At 37.5% G+C, this 15,638-nt stretch overlaps 1 protein-coding gene across 3 annotated transcripts in view; it reads left to right on the top strand.

The window, feature by feature from the left end:
• ERC1 (ELKS/RAB6-interacting/CAST family member 1) overlaps window positions 1–15,638 on the top strand; it is a gene marked incomplete at both ends in the record, with an annotated part of 276,770 nt that overhangs the window by 197,874 nt on the left and 63,258 nt on the right. The window lies entirely within an intron of this gene.

The following is a 15,638-nucleotide window of genomic DNA, read 5'->3' as shown; positions in this document are numbered from 1 at the left end:
TCTTTCCAGAAGCTACAGAAATCTGTTCTCTTAGTGGGAAATGAGATACAAAATTACTGTCTTTTGCAAAGCAATCAAAATTATTAAATTATTTTCCAGTTACTGAGGTTAAGAAGGTATTTATTATACCTATATTGGTTATGGGCAAATCAAGGATAAACAAAGTGAATTTTGTTTACTTTATCACTGTGTGTCACGTGTATAGCTAATCTGCTCTGAAAACCAGAATAAACGTTTCCATAATGGAAGGCAAGGTTATCAAGGACAAGACAGTGATCATTTTGCTGCTACGTAAAACCTTTAGATGACTTCAGTATTGTAACATAGGTGAGGATGCAAAGCATCAGAGAAGATGTAGAGAGGACAGAAGAAAAGTAGCTCTATGAGGAGAGAATACAAAGATTGTGATTTTTTAGTTTTGAATCAAAAGGATTGGGTAGAGGACAGTAAGATCATGGCTTACAAGCTTATGGAATCTGTAGATTAGCTCTATGCAAGACTGTTAAGAAGCAAGTTTTGCAACAGAATGGAACTTTACTCAGTGAAAATACAGTTTGGTTGAAAACATGTAAAAGCACTTATTTGTGCAGCAAATAGTGAGGTTTCGTGGCCACAGAATGCTGTAGGGATAATGTTGTCAGACTCAAACACAGTTTAGACAGATTCATGGTCAGCAGGTCCGTAAGTTGATACTAGAATGAGATTAGACAGGGATGTGCCCTCTAATATCCATAATACTATAATCCTCAATGTTGACAGAGTATGAGGTGAGCAGACAACAGAAAATAATTAGTGCTCTCCCTTAACAGCAGCTGAGTTGATGCTTTCAGAGACGAAGTACTATACTAGATGGATAATTCATCTGCCTTATTATGACATTTCTCACATTGGTATGTTCTCATAAGCAGTTACATTTTATTAGCGTGTAACAATAGAATCCAGACTTACATCACTGAATGGACTAGGAATAAAATCTTAATTCAAACGGCAGAACTTCAAAATCAGATCTCTCAGCTGATGGTAATAGCAGTACTGACAGCAAATGGCTGTTACTGTCCCATTGAAAATGGAAACTGAGATTAAAGCTCTGGTCCAAAGTAACACAAACAGACAAACGTATACATGTTATGCTACATTATGGAATTATTTAGAATTGAAAAAAATGCAAACAAAAAGAAAGCACAACGGCGATTGCCACCATAATCTGAAAGGTGGAAATTGTAAAAACATTATGGAGAACACTGAGGCATTGAAAATATCGTACAAAAAAATCATGGTAAAACATCGTGTTTCTGGTTTTGGTGCCCAGATTAGCTAATGCTAATATAAAGAAACCAAAAATGAGTATAACAAATGGAAAGAGAAACTAAGATACAGGCAACAGAGGAATATTAGTTCATTTAAGGAGCAGGAAATGAATAATAGGGTTATAGTATTGGACTGTGAAAGAAGAGTTCACACTTGATAATGTGAAATTGAGAAATAGAATTACACCAAATTCATTGGAAAACTGAAATAGATCCATAGAGGTATTGAAATGAATGAGACAGCTTAGAGTCAAGGGCATTTTGAATCACTGGCATAATTCAAGGGAGATGCTAAGGACATTGTGTCTTAGACTGTGGCAGAAGCCTCTCTCTTCTGTAAGTAGGTATAGGATAACATTAAAAATCTGCAAATCTTTTTATCACATGGTTTTAATCTTGTTTCTTACTCCTTTGTGCAGTGCTTCTGTGTATTATCAAGTGTCAAAGTGAATCCGATCTTAGTTGTAGTTGGATTTGAGATTGTTTCAATTACCCTGGCCATCAATAATCATAATAGTAATAATAAATAAAAAATGAAAAGCAAGAATCGATTGGAGGAGGCAAGTTTGGAGCTTCTTCAGAAGTGTCTACGAGTAGTTTTTAAGCAGTTTGATCACACAGTGTTTCTTTTCAACCTAAAATTGATGTTTGCTTTAGGTTTCCCTGCAGTGGAAATATCTGATTCCCTTTTGCTACAACTGCGATCACTGATTGCATTCCTCCTTATTGTAACTTTATCTTACTTTACCTCAGATTTTTCCATTAATTTCAGGAAATAAGAGCCTGACATTGTAATGCTTGTGAGTGAAGTCTGGTCCTTGGCATCCTGATGTTTGAACTTTATGGATTAAAATTGTTGACTCCCAGCAATTAAGCGCACTCTTGTTGTGTCTGACAGGGAATAAGGGGACTAAGCCAAAACCAGAACCCCCAGAGTAAGCACATTAGCCCTGTCTTTTCCAAACTGAATGGTTTTCCTTCTAAACAGACTCTGGAAAAAAGCTTAGTAATTCCTTAGGGAGGCAAGTTATAAAACTTGAGATGCAGATATTTAAATCCTATGAGCCAGCCAGCAGTAGTGGAATTGGCCGTCAGAACTTGTAAAAATCTCAACCAATCTCTTTTATTGTCTTGTGGCTGCAGCAGTGAGACATCTCGGTTTTTGCAGGGTGAACTTTCCCCACTGTATCCTGCCTGCTACTGTTTATTTACAAGCAAAAAGTGACATGGGTTGTATTTTAAAAAATTCTTTTTAGAGTGGAAAAGGTTATCGCAGAAGGCCTTTCATGTGTTGAAGTGTAAGAACATGAGAATTTACATCCATCATCCTAGAAGGGCTACGGAATTGACTGTATCCCGACCCTAGATCTATTCCATTTAACGCTTAAAATAAGCAGTGCTGCAGGTAATATTTCAGATTGTTGCATTCAGTTGCAACATGCATTTCAAGCTGTGTAATTTTCATTGTAACTTGTCGAGCATATGGAGGACTTGCCATATAAATGCCAGTTGAGAGATCTGGAAGTACTTACCTCTCTGCTGGCATACAAATCTCCTACCTACCGTTCATCTTTTTATATATGACTCCACCACAGCTTGCAGTGTAATGTGACTGACTTTGACAGGAGCATCCCTGGTAATCATAAATTGAAGAGTAATCTTGAATTGTAAGCCTCTCCATTTTATACACGGAAAATATTTTCATGTGAAAGCTGTGGATCTCAGTGTGGTTCTGGTTGGAATTCTGTTCTCTTAAACAGCAGACCGATGACATTTCTGGAAGTCTTCTGATAGCTATAGTGGGTTGAGGAGAAAATATAACTGCATTTTGAAGTGATTATATAGTATGGTTGTCTGTAATGGTAAGGGATTGAACTTGGTGAACTTACTAAAACAGGAGTAGACAGAAAAATCAAAGTGAGCAGCAGTTGCTTAAATGATAAGACTTGAATTTCATCATTCACATGATCTTTCTTTTTATGCACTAACCTGTGATTTAGAGAAAGGATGTCAGTAGAAAGCCACATGAAATGTCCATTATTATTTTTGGAGAGACACAAAAATCACGACTATTCTTAGCATGTAACATCAGGTCTTGATATAGTGAACATTTAGTCTGCATTGTGTAAGTGTATTTTACTGTGGGACAACGATGGTACCCAGGTTTTTTTTTGGTTGATTTTGGAACTTTATATAAAAGGAGTCCGAGGGGTTGCATTTTCATTCCTGTAGTCATCCCTTGGTTCAAAAGGAGAAATATTTGTGTGCAAGTTAGTTGGAAGGAAAACAAATTCTAGAATGAAAATCAGCATATTGGACTACTGCTTTTAAAACACGCTAGAGTCTGCCTAATGCAAATTTGCATTTATACCTAGATCTATTTTTTCTATTAACTTACAGATTCAAACGTTCATAGTTGCATTTACTGTACAGACTCTTATGTCCTGTTACAAAAATGTTCTTTGTCATTTCTGAAGTCTGCTGCAGAAGCTCAAAACTTGAGTACCCTTCAGATCTTCCGTCTTTTTACCTGCACAGGCTCCAGCTTTTCTTGGTTTCTAATGCATTTGTTTTCAAATTGCAGAGGACTGACTTTCACCTATGGTTGGATGTACAAAGGAGATTTTGTAGAATTTCTGCAGAGTGCATCTGTTCTTTTAGCATTCTTAAATACAAAACTGTCTTCTACACCTCTTAAGAGAGCATTCTGCTTACCTAGTACAAGTTTCTTTAAGAGCATAAATCAATCATAAATGCACAAGCAAAGCAGTAAAAACCTGAAATACCATTTATGACAGTTTAATGTGAATTGAGGAATTTTGGTGCGTATTGCCAGCAAAGATTGCCAGTTTTGTGTTTTCTCCTGCATAAAACACCACATAGCCTGGTTGCTTCAGCAGCTGTTCTCTTGTGTGGGTTTGGACTTTCTGAGACTGAGGAGCAACTAACGTGATTTCACAGTGCCTGAGCAGTGTTACAAAGATGGATTGCTGTAGATAGAATGTCCACTGTCATGTCATTCCCCTGCCATCATTCCTTCCTCACATATATGCTGTAGAAGAAGTTGATTGAGTTAGTTGTGCACAAATGTGTGCCTCAAATCTGTATGCTCAGGTGCATTTATGGATCCCCCTTTTACAGATAGACCCTCTTATGGCAATAATTTTCACTCCTAAAGGAATGAAACAAGTCCTAGATCTCTCTCCTGCTGATTGAAGTGTTCACTATTTTGTTGCATGTCATGTTGCATGCCACTTTGGGGAGTCTGACATCTTTCTTGCCTGCGTAGGAAACCTGTGCACTTAACTCTGGATGGTGAATTCTACTTCTGGAAAAAGAGCCTGATTTGAGGCATTGCAATGCTGAGAGACATAAGAAAATGCTTTTTTAACAACTTTCTGAAGGCCTTTGACATGATTTCTGCCTCACAGGTGCATTGTGAGAGTGCTGAAAATGACCACAAGAATGAAAAAATCCAGTAATAATATTAGCCTACTGCTTCTTGAGATGTTGTTAAAAATTGTTAAATTATTTAGTCAGTATTAAATCAGTCCATTGCATTATTTTATTTTTTATTAACATTATTGCAATTTTTAAGCATAGTTACCTCTTCAGTATTTCTTTCTAAATAATCATAAAATATTATTAGTTTTTATTATTATAAATAATAAATTATAAAAATTATAAAAAATAAATAATAAATTATTATTTATTTATTATTATTATTCTCTGTACTATTATGGCTGCCATTTCAGTTTCCCATTGTCATGTCCTCTGTAGCCATTCAGTGTACCAAATATTGCTAAAATAAGGAGGTGCGCACTGGTAAGAACCTATGCTGCACTGGATTTAACAAGACGTTTGTTTTTAATTTAAAATTTTTAATTGCATTTTGAGACTTCACAATTAACCTTTGTCAAATATAGTAACAATGTAAGGCATTTTTAGTTTGAGAAAAACAAATCTTAAATGTTTGCAGAAGCTTTAAAAAAATAATAACAATAATCTAGTATTAAATTGCTTGGGAAACGAGGAGGGGCTGAGCCCTAATTTGCCACATTTCAGACTGGAGTGAATTTTTATGGCTAAAGTCCAAACCCCTAAAACCATGGGACTTCAAGTAAGTGTTGACATTGATGTAACCTGAGCAGTACAAATGAAGTTGCTTTAATTCTGCGGATGGTCAGGAGCAATGATTTCTGATGGAAAATACAGAACTGCAGATAATGTACAGGAAGAGCCATTATGAACTGGTTTCACCAAGTCCTTCCTAAAGAGGCTACTATGGCTTTGGATGACTTACATCTGTGTTGCCTTTCTTAGCCATGCTATACAGATAGGAAGTTGTAAGTCACAGCTGAAATGCACAAGTAATGCCTTCTGCCACTTTAAGGGCCTGTAAAGAGTTTCTTTAATTGCAAAAGATGCCTGAAGTCTCGCTCTGTTATGTACTCCTAATTTCCTTCCTTTTTCCCTAGTGCCAACTCCGCCTACTATCCCCCTCTCCCAGCCTGAACATTTCTGCGTGAGGCTTCGTGCGAGAAGTGTTTTTTATAGAGTTCACATACTCAGGTGTCTGGAACCTGTACAGGCTCAGCCTGTTTAAAAATCCTGTAGATGATCTCATTATGTGGTTTGAATAGGCTCTGTGTGGTCAGCATTGCTGCCAGCACCTGAGGGAGCCAGATCTGTCTCTCCCCATTACAAACACGTAACAAGCTGGATTCAAAATAGGTTTAGTGTGAAGAAGGAGGTTCTCAAGGCTGTTGTGTGTAGGTCTCTGAAATTCCCCAAGAAGGAGTTTTATTATGCTGAATGCGATGTACTGAAAGGGAGTCGTCTCGGCAGCCTTGTTTCACTGTGTGAACACTGTGCTTAAGGGGCAGCGGAGCTGTTTGCATTATGGATAGCACTCCGATCTGTTTGGTTCTTGGATTGATTCATGTTTCTTACACTGGATATTATTAGCAATAATTCCTTTCTACAGCCTTCTTCTCTTCCCTTCAGAGGGCAGGAATTCTCTTTTTACGGAGAAATTAAATGCTCTCTGGAGTGTTTTAATGAAATCAAAGTTTTGTCTCCACAATTATCTTCCTTATACTCCTCCCCAGAAAACCCCAAACTAATCAACTTAGCATTGGGCATTCTGAAATGTTTGCTGAGAAAACAGCTCTGTTTTGACAGACAGCAATTATAGCACCTGGGCTATAGGCAGACTTTATAGCTCTTCTGGGGATCTCTTATGAATAGTCACCATGAGGCCAGCACAGCCCTGTGCAAACAAGCTTTGTACCAAATTGAGCTGAAAAATCCCCCTTCTTCTTTACCCACGTCTTCTCCAAAATTGCTGAGTAGCCTGGACATTCCTCTTTTGCCTATTCTGATTCTGGAAAAGTTCTCAGAATTTGTAAGAAAATGCTGTTTAGAATTATGGAGAATTACCCTCTCATTGAAATGTGTTTATTTGAAGTCCCATATATATGTGGGTGGGTGTTACACACTCACAGGGTACTGGATCCATCTCATTTTTTGTTGATGGATTTGATTAGATTTTTCACAATTGCGCTAACACCACAGAAAACTGTGAGAGCCTTTAGTCATTCAACTGCATGGAAAATTAAAGAGAGGATGTCAATTAATACAGACACCACTTTTGACTGTGCCCTTTGGGGAGGCAAATTGTCTGATCTTGTTTCTCATGGTTGAATTGCTCATTCCTCGTAAATAGCTTTTTTTGAGAGAGAGGAAGAAATGCACTGTGTGAGATCATGCAATCCTCAGCCACCCATTCCCATTGCTCTTGGAGAACCTGGGACCTCTTCTCAACTCCTGTTTCTTCCCCCATTGCTTTGCTTTATAGTTCAGCGCTCCTCACTGTGAAGGGCTTAATAAGAACTATAAATTATTCTTTAGGTAGCATTCTTTTGCTGCTTTCAGTTGTCTTTGCTAGAGGAAAAGGAATAAAAAGGTCTACAATTAGGTAGCTAACTCAAGACATCAAAAGGTTGTAAAATGCTAATTTAAACAAAATAATATTGACTAGCCATATTAATGAAAAGCTATCATTAACTTTAATGTTGTAAAACAGCGACAGCATGATAGCCTTCTTGTTCTAAAACACACTTTTTCCCAGAGAGTCTTTTGGGCCATTGAGCCACAAAGCAGTATTTTCTAGTAGGCTGGCATAGGTTATATTTAGTGCATGTATTTCATGTGTGCTTCAAGAGCAGGCTCAATGCACTACTTTTAAATGAACTGCTTCAGAATCTTTTGCAGTAAGGTGTACAAGACTGAAAGTATGAATGACTGACTTTTCTGTGAAGAGGGTGTCTGTTCCATCCCGGTTGTTTTTGCTTTCCTCCCCTCAATGTGACCTCTGCTATGAACATGCACTGGCCTCTGTCAGCATCTTGATGGGGAAGAGGAGCTTTCATACGCCCCTGAGCACACAGTTCCATTTGCAGTGAGACGAAAAGGCGCTGAGCTCTCTGACGAGTGCAGGAGCAGCTCTGGAACCACATGAAAGCTGTCCATGTTAATCCCCTTGCTATGGCTTGTGGTAAACTTCAGTTACCACACCATGGGCAGAGCTTTCACAGGACATGCTCATCTGGAGGGGAAAAAAAAAAAAAGTCCACTTAGTATTTCCTATGAAAAAATACTACCAGGAAAAATTTAGTGAATTTAGTGTGATCCTAGCATTTCAGAGCATCTTGACATGCATGCTGCTGTTGCACAGCTGAGCTTTCAGATATAAGCAGCATAAACAAATATCTTGTTTGAAACAGATGAAATATTTTACGTTTGAATAGAAGACCAAATGGAGTACTGCCATAAGATGGAAAGGAAAGAGGAGGAACTTCTCATTTCTACTGTTTATTCTACTTTGTTATCTTTTGTCCTTAAAACATCAGTAAGTAGAAAAGCAAGGCATATGAGGAAAAAAATACAGAGGTTGTATGTCGTATTTCCTTTTGCTTCTTGACTTTGTTAGTCGTTGAAATCATGCTGATAATAGAATGTTGCCTGGCAGAGCTTTCAAAAATAGAATTGAGGAATTACACCTTTTTAGATAAAACGTAAAAATAAAAACTTGTTTTTTCACTCCACCCTAGAAGCCATTCTGTATGTCACAACCAAAACTTTGCTGCAAATGATTAGCTAGAAAATTCTTAGGGATCTACCTAATTTCTGTTTCATCTGAAGATGATTTTGTTAACCATCTTAAGGTGTTCTCCTGCCACAGTCACTGATTATATTACTATTCTGATAACTGAGCTTGTCAATATAAAATGACATACAGGATTTTGGTCAAACTTAATGATTTTTTTTTGTTTGTGTGTTTAATAAATGACCAAAAAAGCACATAAAATGTATCTACATGTAAATAGCATCATGATTACATTTCTTAATCACTGCAAATTTCACTTTGCAACCTTAGAAAGCATGGGTTTTTTTAAGAACGATATTATGTGTGTTTTTAAATAGATAAACGTGATGATGAAAGTTCTTCATTAATTCTTCGTGAATATTTAAAGCCATTTGGAATGCAGAGAGAATTCTTCCCTTTAATGAAGCTCTTTGTCAATGAAGTCAATGAGAATAGTGTCTTTGGCTTCAGACAGGATGTCATTTGTATTTGCAGCAGTGAAGAAACAACCAACCTTTTTTTGATGACAGCGTTCAAATTATTAAAAACCTATAAAATTATAAAAGTTTGCTGGGCTTGGTTAATTAAACAGTCAGTTTAATTAGTATTGTTGAGAAAACAAAGTCAAGACAGATGCTTCGTTCCATTTTTCCTTCTGTTCACTAAGTTCTTTGAGGCATTTGCAGTATGCCTAAATTATTATTTGAGATTGTGACATTTTGTATTATTTGTATGGATCACATATGAATTGGACAGAAATGTTTTTGACTTTCTTCTTAGAAAGGCACTGTGGCATTTCATATCTCTTTATATACAATGTAAGAAACTGCTGAAGATATTATACATGTGTTAGGGATGGCAGGCCAAAGTTTCTGGCATCTAAGAACCCTAAACAGAATTGGCTGAAGGGAATTTTGGCTTCTTGCAAGTTTAATAAATACTGGAATTCTGGTGAAATTCTAGAAGTTGAGGAAATACGAACGTGGAAGCGTTGCAGAATAGCAGACAGGATGACTAACTAACTATGAGTTGATTAATTATTACAATTTGTGAGAAAAATAATTAATAAACTGATAAAGAGTTCTGATGCTGTAAAGAAACAGTTAGACATTTAATACCAGTCAGCTTGATTTGTTTAAGATATGTCATGTCAAAAACATGTAATGTTCCTTTCTTTTCTCCAAAATGCACTTGTTTAATAGAAATAACTTTTGGCTTTAAATTTAATTAAGCTTCTCTAAATGGCTGATTCCCAACATCATACTATTAAGTCTGGTTAGACAACATGCTTGAAGTGAGCATTATCTATCAGCATTTACCACTTACAATTAAAACGGAGCGGAGTTATTTATGTTTGAGCTTCATCAGTCTTGGTGCTACACTTGATGCTAATAATCATTTTATCAGTGACCTGGAAATAAGTATAGAATGTCACATACAGAATCTCCAGATGATAAAGAAAACATTGTAGCACTATCTAATAGTGAGAACAGCTATGTAGAGCAATTTAAATTGCTTCTTAATGTGAATATATTTACACAAAGTGCATCTGAACACTACAAACACAAATTGCAACAATGTGGAGACTATTATATACTGTTTAAAAAGGAATGACTTGGAAAAGATGTAGGGACGTTATGGAAAAATGTAGTGTGATATTGGCAGCAAAAATAACTTGGCTACATAAAAGCAGGATTAATGACTAGTAATAGAATGAGAACTTTACTTCAACTTTATGGTAAGTTGTTATTAATCACAATATTCTATATTGCTGTAATGTCTAAAAAGGAATAGTGATATTAAAACACTGTTTATTCCAGATGGTAAAAACAAGGCTCGTTATCTAGCAAATGAGGCCAGAAAAATAGGATTAGAAAGAGACCTGACTTTTAGACAGTGGTGGTGACCAACCACTGAAACAAACTCAGAGGGATAACAGCTAATTCTTCATGGCTTTTAATCACATGTGGATGTCTTCCTGAGATTTTCTTATCCTGCAGAGCAAGTTACCAGGTTCAATGGGAATAATTGGATACGATATAAGCTTTTGTTCTGTACAGGAAATCAGATGGGATAAAATCTATGAATAAGCCTTGATTCTGCCTGCTTTATGCTGGGAAACAATCTACAACAGTGAAGGACAACCTTTAAGTAAAATAAAGTAAGCAGGTACTGGAAGTTGTTTTCTTCCTTAGTGTTTTTCATGAAAAAATAGCTATAGGAGGCTTCAGCCTTGGACAAATTTGATGGGTTTAGTATTGCATCTGCTTTATTGGTCATAGAATTGATCCTTCTCTTTTATCCAGATATATTTTTTTAAATTTTGACCAGTTCAATAGCATTCATTACCCTCTGTGTTTGAATTCTCCCCTAAATTTACCTAAAACTCTTTTTCTCTACCACTTTCTGCCACATTCTCATTCTCTGCAAGTCTTCAGGTCTTTCAGGTGTGTCTCAGCATGTGTAAGCTTCTTATTCCTGGCTTTTTTACAAGAAGCAGCATCTCAGGAAATGCTACCTTGTTATCTCTGTGATTTTAATATTTGAAAGAACTTTGAAGAGTGAAGGTAATTCTAAGGTCTATTCCACTATTTGCAGAGTGAATGTAGAGAATAAAGTCTTACCATTTGCCATGAAGCAATGAAGGGAAGCTTTCTCCCCTTTTCTTATCTGTGCTTCTCACTGAATGACATACTGAACAAATATCCCCAAGTCAAATTTTTGTTCATATGATTTATTATGAATTTGAAGGAGGCAAATAAAGTTTTTCTTCAGTACAGCTTCAGTTGTCACAGTTTGAGTGAGCATGGTAAACCTCCTTCTGCAATGCTTACTGTTGTTTCCAAAGGGAATTGGCAAAAATACAACAGGCACATGCCTAACCTTTATTCAAGGGACTATGAGAATACAAAGCAGGTCAGTGGCAGCCTGCTCCTGTACAGCCTGGCAGGTCAATGCAATTTCAGTGTCTAGAGAATGTTTAGAATATTTAGATAAGAACATACCCAGTGCTTTATTTCTTGGCTTAAAATGAGTTTTCTATTATTTTTCTCCTGAAAACGTTATGTGTGCCATAAGAGCAACATTACTCTGAGCTGAAACTGAGAGTTTTCAGGAGCCTAACAATACCATAATCTCTGTTGCTGCTGCTTTGCAGGCATCAAAACCAGAAGTCAGATCAGATCCCTTGATTGCAGTGAGTACATCCATATTACAACTGAAATTGTACAGCAGGTTCTTCAGCGTGGGGGAAAAAAAAAAAAAAAAAGAAGAAAAAAAAGAAAAAGAAAAAAAGAAAGAAAAAAACTCTAGGTGAAGGATCTGCTCACTAACAGAGAAACCAGCAAGTTACGTTTCAGTTCCATTGGTGCTTTAGCATTTTGAGTCAAATTCTGACAGCGCGTACGGTGAGCAAAAGCTCACGTGGAAGGAAAACCAACAAGAGGGAGCGTATTTGTTTCTTGGCTGTGGGCTGTAGCTGCAGAACAGGATGATATCAGTGGGTTTCTGCTGCACAGCCTCATCCCGCAGCGATGTGTTGCAGCAGGAGGTGATGCCAGAGGCGGCAGCTAGTGCTGAGCACTCCAGGGCTGTGGCGGGCGCAGGCCATGGTGGTGGGGCCGAGGCCTATTGTTTCTTTAAGTGGTTACAGGGCTGTCCAGGTGTCCTGATTTAAAGGCTGCTCCTTGAGACAGGAAATTGTATCTTGTTCTGAGGTTTACTGTAATAAAGTACATAGTCCTAGGGGAATGTGCTGCTGGGTCCATGAATCACTTTATGGGCTGGCTGTTCTGACCTCAGCCCTGTGATTTATTCATGCCATACCGCAGCAGGAATGGCAAAAATGTAACCAGCACATGGTTGTCCTGGCTCCCCCCGTCCAACCCAGATGGGCCTTTAACTAGAGGCTGCCATAAATCCATAAAGCAGGCTTGCTGGGAGCGGGCAGTTCCACTTGTCTTGCTTGGGAGCTCTGTGCTGTGTCTGCTTGGGGCCGGCGGTAGGGAATCCTCCCCAGGAGTAACTTCTGTGCTTCAGGATGTGTGTCTCCTTCAGCTTCTTGTGAGAAAAAGTGAAGGTCTGGGTGCAATCACGGTACCCACAGCAAAACCAAGGCAGCTTTACATATGCGTGATTTTGATAATCCCTATTTTTCCTTTATGCTAGAAGTAAGTATATATATATATATTTTTTAAAAACCCTGATAGTTGTCCTGATAACTCAGGACATCACTGTATGTGTATTTAGAGAGGCAGCTGGGTGATGTGCTCTTTGTCAGACCACCAGTGGTCAGCATGAAGAACAGCTCCAGTGATATTTTAAATACTAAGCCGTGTTTCTGCTCCGACTCACTGTTTGTTTATGTGTCCTGCAGTTAACAGTTGTTCTGAAAAACTCACACCTTTCTGTGTTGGTGGTCTTTTCACATCAGTTTTCAAAAGATGTATTCTGCATAAAGCAACTTCATACTTTTCTTGTACATTTGTTTGTCCATACACCTCTGAAAGCACTCAGAAATTTGTGCAAAATGCCCAATATTTTAGGATAGTCTCATGATTAAAAGTTATCCAGTTCACTCGTGGTCACCCTGCTTTTCATTTTTCTCACATTTCTTCCTTAACCTTCTCATCCTGAAATCAGCCTTTTGGAAAATGTGCTCAATCTTTCTGCAAAGTAGACAGAATTTAAATGTCTTGAAATTTGGCAATGCATTTTATTGTAAGAAATTAACCTAACCACAAGTCTGAGTACCCAAGTACAAGGCCTGTTCCAAAACTAATGCCTCCTATTTTATTATGTTGGACCGTGACATCAGAGGCAGATGTTGGTGAGATTGAACCTTCCCATCAATATCCCATTACCAAACAAGAGATGGCAGCAGAAGGGCAGTCTGACATGGAAGTGTATATGAGGCAAAGGTGTGTCAGTGAACTCCATGTGGAAAAAAATTCACCCACTGACATACATCAATGCATGCTGAGTGTTTATGGAGACCAAACAGTGGATGTGAGCACAATGAGGCAGTGTGTGGTACGCTTCAGCAGTAACAACAGCGATGTGAAAGACAAGCCACATTCTAGACAAGCCATGAAGATCTTTATGAGTGCAGCATGCAGGCTCTTCTTCATCACTGGCAAACATGCAGAGCTAACGGTGGTGACTATTGTTGTAGAACTGTTTTGTAGCTGAGGATTTGCTCTATCAAATTGTGTACAGGAACACTGTTTTACAACAATAGTGCTCGCATCCACTGTTTGGTCTCATAAACACCCAGCATGCACTGATGTATGTCAGTGGGTGAATTTTTGTCCACATGGAGGAGTTCAATACAGTGTTCTGATGCTCTGTTGTAGTTTCCGTGGAAATAAGTAGGAAGCATTACTTTCAGAATGGAATATATATGCCAAATAATACTTCTTAGTAATTATACAACTAGTTAAAGGATTTGATAAAAAACTATATCAAAACAGGCAAGAGCTTAGATAATGAAAGCTTTCATACTTTCTTGTATTCATAGTGCAGACAAAATTTCATGAGAGCCAGTCTCTGCATGTTAGCAAGCTGGTTTATTTCAATGTAATAATATTCCTTTCTATTTCCTGTGCTTGAAATTTGAGTTTTTAACTTTTTCTAAGATTCTAGAATTCCAACTGTAAATTTACATGTGATAAAGTTCCCTCAATGCGGCGATTTTCATGGGAGTTTCCATGTAATTTTAAACTACAAGGTAAACACAACTTCAAATTTGTTCAATAGAAGAGGTGTTAGAAGCTGGAACATGTGCTGAAATATTTTTTTCAAATTCCCTCACACATGAATGACTCGCTTTTTCACTTTCAACACGTTGATTAAGTTTCATGTGCTTGTATCGCATTATAAAACATGGACAATGACAGCTTACTTTGAGATTGTTGATCTTCATTATTTTCTTTAGAAATTTTAAATCTATAAATGAAAAACAAAGCTTTGTACAACATCGTGTATCATTGTGATAAGCAGGAATCTGATAATAAACTGTTTTCAAGAGTATATATTCATGGTTTAGATCAGGATTAGCAGTGCTTGTTCTGGAATAGAGTATGCATATTGGATCTCCTAAACTGTTTTTGCAGCATGCAGTTGCATTATCTTCTCATTCTTTCCATTAAGAACAGGGAATGGACAGAGATAAAAACAGGGAAGAATAGAGTAGGATGCTTCCTACCTACTGTTAAATGCCAGTTGTTTTAGACTAGAAAAGTTTGGAAATCTGGAAAGGTGTTTATCTTCAGAACTCAGTGTAGCACCAATTCAAACAAATCTTATACGCTGCAGGTCTGCAGGTAGTTATACCTACCTGGATCTGAAAAACAGAAAGGAAATGAAACTTCATAGGTCTCTTTTGTTGCAGTTATGGAACTATACACACACACGCATATATATATATACACCCAATTTTTTTTCATTGCCACATCTACTCTGTTCCTGTTCTCAAGCCTTTCAACAACTTTGTTTGCTTAGAAACACCTTTCTAGCACTACTTACATGGCGGTCATTGAAGCTGTCTGGAGCGGGAAGCAAAATGATGCTTCAGTGCTGAATGGTGCTACTTCAATCACCTTTTTCATCTGATGCCACTTTCCCTAGCCTTATCTCAACACTTTGCAGTTCTTGTGCTCTCTTTTCAATCTTTTCCTGGGCAGCAGCAGCAGGGACCAGGAGATAGCAAGGGGGTTGGAACTAGATGATCTTGAAGGTCCCTTCCAACCCAAAACATTCTACTATTCTATGATACTAAAGCACAGGTAGTAAGTATTAAAATTAAGATGGAAAGATGTTAAACTAGTGCTCCAATAGTTATTATCACCAAATGCTAAGACACCTTTTGTTAATGTAAACAGTCCCATTTTGTGGCTGACCTTCAAGGAAATATATCTTTCAGAGATGAAAGAAAGCTGTTCTGGAAGAAGGGCTTATACAAGCATACAGTGAATCCTCAAAGAGGGGGGAGAAGAAAGTTAGGAAAGATGCAACCAGTCTGGTCATCAAATAGACAGTAGATAATGAAAGCCATCTGTAACTGCTTTCTTTCTGGCAAGAAAATCTGTCGAAAGCCAGAGGAAAATTGAGTTGTTTGTAAAAAAAGCAACAAAATGAAGTAGCTATACATATCTGGTGTGAAAGGTGAAAGCAGATATCAC

This window comes from Tetrao urogallus (assembly GCF_951394365.1).
Source record: "Tetrao urogallus genome assembly, chromosome: 1".
Lineage (NCBI taxonomy): Eukaryota > Metazoa > Chordata > Aves > Galliformes > Phasianidae > Tetrao > Tetrao urogallus.
Note: the sequence above shows the minus strand (reverse complement) of the source record. Positions and strands in the feature narration are given on the sequence as shown.